Source organism: Primulina huaijiensis, chromosome 15 (genome assembly GCF_012295235.1).
Source record: "Primulina huaijiensis isolate GDHJ02 chromosome 15, ASM1229523v2, whole genome shotgun sequence".
Classification (NCBI taxonomy): Eukaryota; Viridiplantae; Streptophyta; class Magnoliopsida; order Lamiales; family Gesneriaceae; genus Primulina; species Primulina huaijiensis.
Window position 1 is genome coordinate 13,573,917 of NC_133320.1, and position 11,473 is coordinate 13,585,389.

Below are 11,473 nucleotides of genomic sequence, written 5' to 3' on the forward strand. Positions count from 1 at the left end.
GAAAGTAAAAGTTAGTTGCGATAAAGTAAATGTTAGATTGTTAGATATCATAATATTTCATTTAGAACAACCGGCAGAGCCACGCTATCGTCTAAATGAAATATATGATATAATTATATAAATATATATATATATATATATATATATGTATAATATAACAATAATAATTGATGAAATATTTATTGTATCAAAATTAAACAACAAATCAAGATAACCACTTAAATGGTATCAAGCATTTGATGTAAATTGATAACAACAAATAATTCATTTTTATAACTACAATAAAAAGAAATTAGCAAAATGAAAAGAAATAAAGAAAGAATATACAAAATATAAACAATCTTACTTCACCAAGAATTCATCCTCTTCACCTTGACATAATAGATTTAGCTTTTCATGAACTTACTTTTGATCAACACTAAAAACATCATTCATAATTTGGAAAATGAAAAATATATTGGAACTTAGAAGTTTTATACTCACTCACACTATATTTTACAATGAGATAAAATGATTCTCAAGCTAGCACAAGGCCTCTATTTATAGGCCAAATGAGAGAAAGGGTCAAAAATTCTATTAATGCAATGTAGTTGTAATAGTAGTATTTGTCTCCTCCAACTTCAATTCCATGCCCCTTCTTTCAATGCTTTGTTCCACAACTTTAACCACCGAATTTGACTCAGATCAAAACAGCAAACATGTGGGGAATTGTCTGTAGATGAATTTTGCCATTTGGTTCACCTCATTAGGTTAAATATTGAAATAATTATGACTTTTTTACTATATGCTGGTCATGGTGAAAGTAAATTTGTCCTCTTTTTGATATTTTCACAATTTGATCATCTTAACCAACTTTTTAGGCAATCATGTCATCTGCAAAGTTGTAGATAATTTCTCAAGGATTCCAAAAATATTTCAATCACCTCCATTTGAATTTTCTAGCTTGAGTTATCATTATTTTACCAACACATAGAAAACCTGAAAATAAAACATATTTAGTAAGACATTTAAATATAAACACACAATACTAAAATAACATAATTTTAATGAAACTTAAATTTTAAAATATTGGTTTTAACATATAATAAATTATTAATTTTAAGTTTCATCAGAGGGGCGGCTGCATTTGTNCACAATACTAAAATAACATAATTTTAATGAAACTTAAATTTTAAAATATTGGTTTTAACATATAATAAATTATTAATTTTAAGTTTCATCAGAGGGGCGGCTGCACTTGTTGCTTAGAACCATAAAATTTTCTTCTAAAAAGAGAAATGAGATGAAATGTGTATGTTTGTGTTGTGTGAAACGTATATGGGTGTGTGTAAAAGCATGTGTGTGTGTGTTTTTGATTTAATTAGGGGTAATAAAATGCTTGATTACAAATAAAAGTGTTAATAAAAAAGTTAATCCTCCCTATTTTTACAAAACCTCCTAATTAACAAAATAAAACAAATAAATGCTAACTTTAAAAGTTTTAAAATTCTAAATTCACTAAATAAATAATTTAGGCTTTAAAATGCATAAAACTTAAATAAATCATTTAAAATGCCCCATTTTTTACTTAAAATAAAATACCACGTAAAAATATTTGCCAACATCGTTACCGGTCTCTTTTCCTCGATCCCGCATCGAAAGATCGTTTGAAACATGAAACTGAAGAAAATATTTTAACGTGCATCACATAAACATAATTAATTTCTAATAATTCAATTTAAATAAATAATGCATCATTAAAAATAACGTTTAAATTTAAATAATGATTTAACCATTAAATAAATCCATGGAATTTACGTGTACTTATTTTGGGCACTACAGTTCCTTCCCCACTTATAAAAAATTTCGTCCTCGAAATTAAATCTTACCAAACAACTCTGGATAGCGACTTCTCATATCAGCTTCGGTCTCCCAAGTGGCCTCCTCCACTGATTGATTTAGCAACCTGACTTTGACTAGTTGGGTCACCTTGTTCGGAAGCCTACGCTCCTGTCTGTCTAGGATTTGAACAGGTCTTTCCTCGTAAGACAAGTCTGGAGCCAACTGCAACGGCTCGTAGCTTAGCACATGCGAAGGATTCGCTAGGTCCTTCCTCAGCATCGAGACGTGGAACACATTGTGTACCCCGGCCAGATTCGGCGGAAGAGCAACACGTTACGCTAGTGTCCCAACTCTGTCAAGAATCTCGAACGGTCCAATAAACATCGGACTCAGCTTGCCTCTTTTCCCAAACCTCATAACACCTTTCATAGGTGCTATCTTCACAAAAACGTGATCACCCACGGCAAACTCGATATCTCTCCTTCTCTTATCAGCTTAGCTCTTCTGACGGCTCTGGGCGGTCTTCAATCTGTCTCGAATCTTGACCACCACATCTGCAGTATGCTGAACTATCTCTGGCCCAAGTTCTGCTCTCTCTCCGACTTCATCCCAATGAATCGGCGATCTGCACTTTCTTCCGTACAATGCCCCATAGGGAGCCATACCAATAGATGCTTGGAAACTGTTGTTTTATATAAACTCCACTAGAGGTAGCTTCGATTTCCACGTCCCTTAGAAATCGATCATATATGCTCGCAATAGATCCTCCAAAATCTGAATCACTCGCTCAGACTGTCCATCTGTATGCGGGTGAAACGATGTACTGAATAGCAACTTCGTCCCCATGGGTGCATGTAGGCTCTTCCAGAAGGACGATGTAAACCTTAGGTCCCTGTCGGACACAATGGAAACTGGGATTCTATGCAATCGAACGATCTCTCTGATATAAAGCTCCGCGTACTGCGTCATGGAGAAAGTTGTCTTCACTTGCAAGAAGTGCGCTGATTTAGTGAGTCGGTCCACGATAACTCAAATGGCATTGGATCCTCTGACTGACCTTGGCAACCCAATAACAAAATCCATAGTAATATTCTCCCATTTTCACTCTGGGATAGGGAGTGGCTTAAGCATCCCTGCTGGTCTCTGGTGTTCCGCTTTCATATGTTGAAAAGTGAGGCATTCAGACACAAATCTGCGGATATCTCTCTTCATCCCTGGCTACCAATACAAGATCTACAGGTCTTTTTACATCTTGGTACCTCTTGGGTGGATTGAATACGGAGATGCATGTGCCTCTGATAAGATATCTTCTCTGATCGAATCTACATTAGGCACCCACTTTCTTCCCATGTATCTCACAATACCATCTGACACTGAGTAGATAACACTGCCCTTGGCCTCATCCTTCAACCTCCATTTTTGCAACTGCTCATTTGAAGGCTGTCCCCTACGGATTTGGTCTAGCAAATCAAATTTTACTGTCAGATTAGATAGTTTGGGAGCTCAGCCCTTACGATAAATCTCTAGACAAAATTTTTGAATCTCAGACTGAAGAGGTCTCTGCACTGACAGCTATGCTATGACTACGACTTTTCTGCTCAAGGCGTCTGCGACGACATTAGCCTTTTCCGGATGGTAGCTAATTTCGCAGTCGTAGTCTTTTACCAATTCCAACCATCGCTTCTGTCTCATATTCAGCTCCTTCTGCGTGAAGAAATACTTGAGACTCTTGTGATCGGTGAATATCTGGCATTTTTCGCCATACAAATAGTGTCTCCAAATCTTGAACGCAAAGACTACTGCGGCTAATTCAAGATCGTGATTCGGGTAGTTCTTCTCATGCACCTTCAACTGCCTGGAAGCATAAGCTATAACACGATAATGCTGCATCAATACTGCGCCTAACCCGAGCTTAGATCCATCGGTGAATAACACAAAATCTCCTTGCCCTGATGGCATGGCTAGCACTGGTGCTGAAATAAGAGCTCACTTCAAAGAATCAAAGCTCTTCTGACATTCATCACTCCACACGAATTTTGCATTCTTCTTTGTCAGTGAAGTGAGTGGAACTGCTATCGAAGAAAACCCCTGAATAAATTTCCTGTAGTAGCCTACTAGGCCTAGGAAACTGCGAATCTCAGACGCGTTCTTTNAATAAATTTCCTGTAGTAGCCTACTAGGCCTAGGAAACTGCGAATCACAGACGCGTTCTTCGGCTCGACCCATTCTTTAACGGCTGTCACCTTTGCTGGGTCCACCTCAATCCCACTGCTAGACACTATATGACCCAAAAAAGCTACCTTCTCCAACCAGAATTCACACTTACTGAACTTCGCAAATAACTTCGACTCTGCAAGATTTGTAAAATTGTCCTCAAATATTGACTGTGCTCCTCATGGCTCTTCGAGTATATAAGAATGTCGTCAATGAATACTATGACAAACTGATCAAGGTAAGGCTGAAATACTATGTTCATGTGGTCCATGAAAATTGCTGGAGCATTCGTCAGTCCAAACGGCATCACTAAGAACTCGTAATGCCCATACCTGGTCCTGAAGGCTGTCTTGTGCACATCCGCATCTTTCACCTTCAGCTGGTGATACCCCGATCGAAGATCTATCTTAGAGAACACTGTAGCTCCCTGAAACTGATCGAACAAGTCATCGCTCCTTGGAAGTGGGTATTTGTTCTTGATCGTTATCTTGTTCAACTCCCGGTAATCGATGCACAGTCTCATGCTCCCGTCCTTCTTCTTTACGAAGAATACTGGTGCGCCCCATAGTGAGAAACTAGGGCGAATAAATTCCTTGTCAAGAAGCTCCTGAATCTATTGTTTGAGTTCTAGCATCTCGGCTGGAGCTAATCGGTACGGTGCCTTAGAGATTGGCACTGTGCCTGGCATAAGATCAATGGAAAACTCCACCTCTCTATCTGGTGGAAGGCCTGTGACGTCGTCAGTAAAGACGTCCGAGAAGTCTCTGACTATTGGCACATCTGATAGGGACGGAGCTGGTACGTCAGGTGTCGAAATAACGCTGGCCAAGAAAGCCTGACACCCTTTGTGAATGAGTCTCTGCGCCTGCATGCACGAGATTATGCGAGGAAACTACTCCATCTGGCTGGTTCAAATAGAAATTGCTCCATGCCCAAAGGTCTAATTAGCACTGTTCTCTTCTGAAAGTCAATCAGGAGTCTGTTCTTTGTCAGCCAGTCCATACCCAAAATAATATCAAACTCTGGCATTGGCAACACGATCAGATCGGCATACTCCAGGTGGCCCTGCAGTTCTAGATCAATATCTCTGACCACACTGGTAGCTAACAGTTCTTCCCCTGATGGGACTGTCACCGAGTAGTTCATGTCAAGGCCAATAGACTTGATGTCTAAATGATTAGCAACTGTCTCCGAGATAAAGGAGTGAGTGGCTCCCGAATCTATCAGGGCCTTCATGGCTAATCTCTTGATGAAAATATCTCCTAAGAGACGTTAGCACCACACCAAACTTACATTCCAAATTCTAACATTAACCTTATGCAACAAAAGACACCAAAATACTGGCTACAACACTAATAATCCCAAATCAAAAATAAACATGCATGCATGACCAAATTTAATACTGCTGAATTAATTAAGTTACAAGTCAACAATGTCGTGTCTGGGTTCGCCTCCTGAGCATGCATGGCGAACACTCTGCCCTGAGTTGGCTGCCTCCACTGTGGGCAGTCTTTCAACATGTGGTCACTGGCTCCACATTTAAAGCACTTTCTTGAACGGAGGTCTCTGCTGCTGCTGCGCCGCCTGATAGGGCCTCTTGCCCTGTTTGTCATTCTCAATATCCCGCTGATCCTGTTTTGTCGCCAAAGCTCTAGAAACGGCAATTGCATATGTAATAGGACCAGCTACTTGGACGTCACGACGCAAGATCGGCCGTAACCCATCCATAAAATGCCTCGGCTTCTCCCGGGCATCGTTAGCTATTAGGGCCACAAAGTAACACCCCCTTTCAAACTTTCTCACAAATTCTGCTACGCTGCTATCTCCCTGTCGCAGCGCCATTAACTCCCTAGTCAAGCGAGAATGTACTTCCTCAGTGAAGTACTTGGAGTAGAAAACTTCTTTAAAACCATCCCAAGTCAGTGTTCGCAAATTCATTGACACTGACGCACTCTCCCACCATAGCCTGGCGTCTCCATTAAGCAAAAAGACCGCACACCTAACCCTGTCGGCGTCTTGTAGTTCCATAAAGTCAAATATCACCTCGATGGATTTAATCCATCCCTCAGCCACCATCGGGTCAGTCGTCCTCGCAAACTCTTTCGGATTCATCCTTCGAAATCTTTCGTACACTGCCTCAGGTCTGGGCCTTTCCCCTGCACCCCTGCTGCATCTTGGTTCCCTGCAAACTGCGCGAAGAACTGCATCATACCTGCAAGCATCTGTGCCTGCATATCTGGTGGCAGACAAGGAAGAGTCACCCTCTCCTCCTCTCGGGCCTCTCGGTTCTCTTCCCTTGCTTCGCGGTTAATCATATGTCTGGGAGGCATACTGTTCCAATAATTTACCCAACACGTAAACCCGATTTGCATGAACATGATACTAATAGTATAAGATGCACGAAATTTGAATTAAAAACATGGACATACTGAAATCATGACGTAATGCTTAACACATAACATAATTTAAAACTTTAAAACTTACAGACTTGAGGTGTGACTTCGTGAGCTTCTCGCAACTGGCAGTAGGCGTAACCCTTTACAAGAACACCGCTCTGATACCAACTATAACGTACCATACTTTTAACTATTTAATATTTGCGGAAGAATTAAAAATTTTCTTGAATAACAAATAAACTCTCAAACTTCGATGAAACAAACTGTTCATCCCAACGTAGTTGCATAAAAGCTTTCAAAATAAAGTTGCCAAAATTATTTGTTTAAAATCTCATAACCCATAAAATGAAATCAGAGTATGTTGAACATTCATAAAAACTTAAAACATGGCGGTCCTCGGGTTTAGCCTCCCGCTCAGTCCAAGCCAGCTCCTTGATCACCACCCCTAGTCTCCTCGAACTCATTCTCACCTGCATCGATCAAGTCAAGTGAGTCTAAAGATTCAACTCGTATAAACTGGAAGTAACAAGTAATACGTAATAAAACCACATGCAACTTTAAAATATAACGTACATATTGGAAACGTAAATCTGAAAATGATAACGTAATCGTACTTGAGCGTGATCATAATAGCATAACATAGACGTGCCATAATCATAAAAACTTTCGTGAACATACTTGCATCTTACATACATGAGCATACTGATCATAATTTTGCGTAGAGGCATGTTTCAAGCAAGTGACCCATAACATAACCGCCTGATCAGACTAAACCACAGTACATGACTGATAGGGACGAATCCACTGCCACATACATGAGATCCCCGTTCAAGCTTCAACGGTGGATTGGTCCCCGTTCATGCTTTAACGCTTTCCAATCCTGATCTAAACCCGTTCATGCTTTAACGGGGCGGAGAGGTCTTCGGCCACGTTCACCGACTTCTAAACCCATTCATAATTTGGTCACAAGACATTAGCATACCTCAAAAACTTAAAATATTTTCTTTTTCATGTCAACATACTTACTTGGAGTTGAGGGATTCGTTGGATCTCGCTTGGGGCCACTGCTGCACACTAACATGAGTTCAAACACTTATCTTTCATAGCTTAGACGTAGGTACTTGTGCTCACCACCGAAGTAAATAAATAGCTTATGACATTCTAAATCACTCGGGACTTGACCTCGTTTAATCATCATACTAAACCATGAAATAGAACCCTAAAACAAATCCTATATTTTATATTCATAACCACAAAGCAAATCCTATATTTATATTCATAACCACAAAACACCTCCTATACTTTATATTCATATTTTAAAATTTTTTTTAAAAAAAATTTTTACGAGGTGTACACGGACCCCGTGTAGGGGTCCGGATAGGCTCTGGAAATTCGTATTTTTGAAGGAAAAAGGAAACGAGCTCCGTGTCGGGGTCCGGGTAGCCTCTGGACTTGGACATTCACGAAAATTCGCTATCTTATTCATTCATTCTCTCAATCCAAGCCTAAGGACCATGAATCAACACCTCGAGACTCATCCTAAGATGCTATTACATCGATTCAAACCCGCAAAAACACCCCAAACGTCTCCAAACATCGACAAGCAACTTCAATACAACAATGACCCGTAATTCGACATTGTTTCGCTTCCTACGACTTCTATTATATCCCAAGCCAATCCCGACCCAAAAAAACCACCAAATAGCACCTAAAATCATCCCATAACATATCCAAATGCAGTAGTACAAGCCCGGAGGTGCCCAACGAAGCATGCAACTCAAAAACTTCAAAACATGATGAACGTCATTTTCATAAGATCGTAGGTTTGAGCAGTCACACAAAAACAACAATACCTCACTCGTTTTGCTTCCAAAAATTACGAATTTTGTATCAAATCAAAGGTATTAAAGAGTACTACGTTTTATATGTAGAAAGTTTTTTCAGAAACTCGACTGAAAAATCGCAGTGTTTAAAATGACAACAAAAAACGTGATTTGTGATCCAAAAACCCTTTCAAACTCGATCCAAACATCATTGCTCNAAACATGATGAACGTCATTTTCATAAGATCGCAGGTTTGAGCAGTCACACAAAAACAACAATACCTCACTCGTTTTGCTTCCAAAAATTACGAATTTTGTATCAAATCAAAGGTATTAAAGAGTACTACGTTTTATATGTAGAAAGTTTTTCCAGAAACTCGACTGAAAAATTGCAGTGTTTAAAATGACAACAAAAAACGTGATTTGTGATCCAAAAACCCTTTCAAACTCGATCCAAACATCATTGCTCAACTTCCACGCATCACACATGTATTTTTACGCATAAATAACAACACAACGCATAATATGACGAGATCAATGCATAAACGAAAGAATATACGTGTAATGCCCGAGATTTGAATTATCGTAATCCAGAATGATTTGTTGATAATCGAGGTAACTATAGACGGACCAATTCGAGACCAGAATTGGAAAGGCAAGAGTTGGACATAGGTGAGCTACAGTAGGTAACGCGCACATGCGCGGCAGAAATGCGCGCATATACGCGCAAGGCCATTGCCGAGGCAGAAAAACCTCGCGCATATGCGTGAGAAGAGGGCGCGCATATGCGCGAGCTGGTGGACTGGAATTATCCGGAGGCCGAGGTCTTGCGCATATGCGCGAGAAGAAGACGCGCATATGCGCGAGCAGACGAGAAGCTATTGCGCCGAGACAGTAGGTCTCGTGCATATGCACCGATAAGGGTCGTGCATATGCGCGAGACGTGTTTTACAAAGGGCGAGCCACCTAACCTTTACATGCAACATGTGAATATATATATACATACCAGCCTTCGTTCAGAGGAAAGAAAAGACAGGGGAAAAACGAGAAAAATCCTTACGCCTTTTTAGATTTGTGATTGTGAAAGATCCGTCCGTCAGATTTTCAATCCGACTTCGGTACTGTGTTCCTATCGACGTAGGCTACAACTGGACGTAAGTTTTGCTACGTTCTGATATGTTTTAAAATTATGATATTGTCATAATCTGATATGATTCCTATATGATGTTCTTGACATGTTAGACATCGTAAAATCAAAACTGGATTGAGGAAAAGATACCATATGAAATTGTTATGAATTTTGGAGTCGATTTGATATCAGAATTGAATTTTTATCGATTATGAGGTGTTGGGATTGAGATCTGATTGATATGGTATTGCTGGGTATATTGAGATTATGACGTTGTGCTGTTGAAACAGAATTTGATTGACTTCTGATTATATCCAGTATTGATTGAGTGGTGTATTGATACGGTACCCTCGATATTGTTATTGCCAGATTGATATTGACAGGCTTTGAATCAGAGACTTCGACATAGTCAGAGTAACAGAGTGAAAGGTATAAATTAATGTTGAGTTGGGATTGCACAACTCGAGTGAGGTTTGACTCGAGTTTCCCTAAATCACATACTTTATTTGATTGCGTTGATATTTGCAATTGATGAGATTGATGGTTGTAGTCTATTGATTCATAGACAATGTATGTACTAGTCACCGGCTGATTTGTCTGGTCATCGGCTGATTTGCCTAATCACTGGCTGATTCGTCTGGTCAGTGGCTGATTCGCTTAGTCCTTTGCTGATTCGTCAATTCTGCGGCCGATTCGCCCAGACACTGGATATACGAATTATATCGATGTCGTTTAGGGTTGATTCATTCCTATCGACTGAGATTCGATATATTTGTCAATATTCAGAACCGGGATCCCTAGATTAGGAATGAGTCGAGTCTGAGATGACGCGTCGATTGAGTCGAGTCTGGGATGACTAGTTAATTTACAGTTTTATATCATTCATGTTTGTGGATTTGCTACATGTTAATGATAGTTGTTATATGCTTTGATATATATTTTTATATGATTGCATGTCTACATTGTTTATACTGAGATGTATTTCTCACCGGAGTTATCCGGCTGTTGTCTTTATTTGTATGTGTGCATGACAACATGTGGGGCAGGACCTGGAGCAGGAAGAGGATGAAAGATTCAGGATTAGCGTGGAGATCCGGACTTAGAGTAGAGTGGTTTAGTACTTGATCTAGTAACTAAACTTTAGCTGAAATAAATAAATGGTGTACAGGATTTGTACCATTAGATGTATATGCGTATTAGAATTGATTACTTTACGTTTCCGCACTTGTATATCTGGTATATTAAAAAATAAAAATTTATGTCCCACATTACTTAGTTGTTATATTTGATCCTAATAACAATTAAGTGTTGAATTAGGTTCGGGTCCCCACAATACGTGCCTTGTTAATATTTAAAAATACGGAAACGACGATACCGACGCGGAGACGGAGCAAAGGTTGATTCGGGACGATGGTGGCTCGATTTTCTTTTAAGAAAATCAACGAAATTTGCTGGAAAATATAGAGGAGAGGGGCGGCTGCACTTGGTGCTTAGAACCCTAAAATTTTCTTCTAAAAAAAGATATGAGATGAAATGTGTATGTGTGTGTTGTGTGAAACTTATATGGGTGTGCGTGAAAGCATGTGTGTGTGTGTTTTTGATTTAATTAGGGGTAATAAAATGCTTGATTACAAATAAAAGTCTTAATAAAAAATTTAATTCTCCCTATTTTTACAAAACCTCCTAATTAACAAAATAAAACACACAAATGCTAACTTTAAAAGTTTTAAAATTCTAAATTCACTAAATAAATAATTTAGGCTTTAAAATGCTTAAAACTTAAATAAATCATTTAAAATGCCCCATTTTTGACTTAAAATAAAATACCACGTAAAAATATTTGCCAACATCGTTACCGGTCTCTTTTCCTCGATCCCGCATCGAATGATCGCCTGAAACATGAAACTCAAGAAAATATTTTAACGTGCATCACATAAACATAATTAATTTAAAATAATGAAATTTAAATAAATAATGCATCATTAAAAATAACTTTTAAATTTAAATAATGATTTAACAATTAAATNAAACAGTTCAAGAAGTCTGGCGGTAGTTCTTCTAGCTCAAGTGGTTCCAGACAGAGCCCGAGT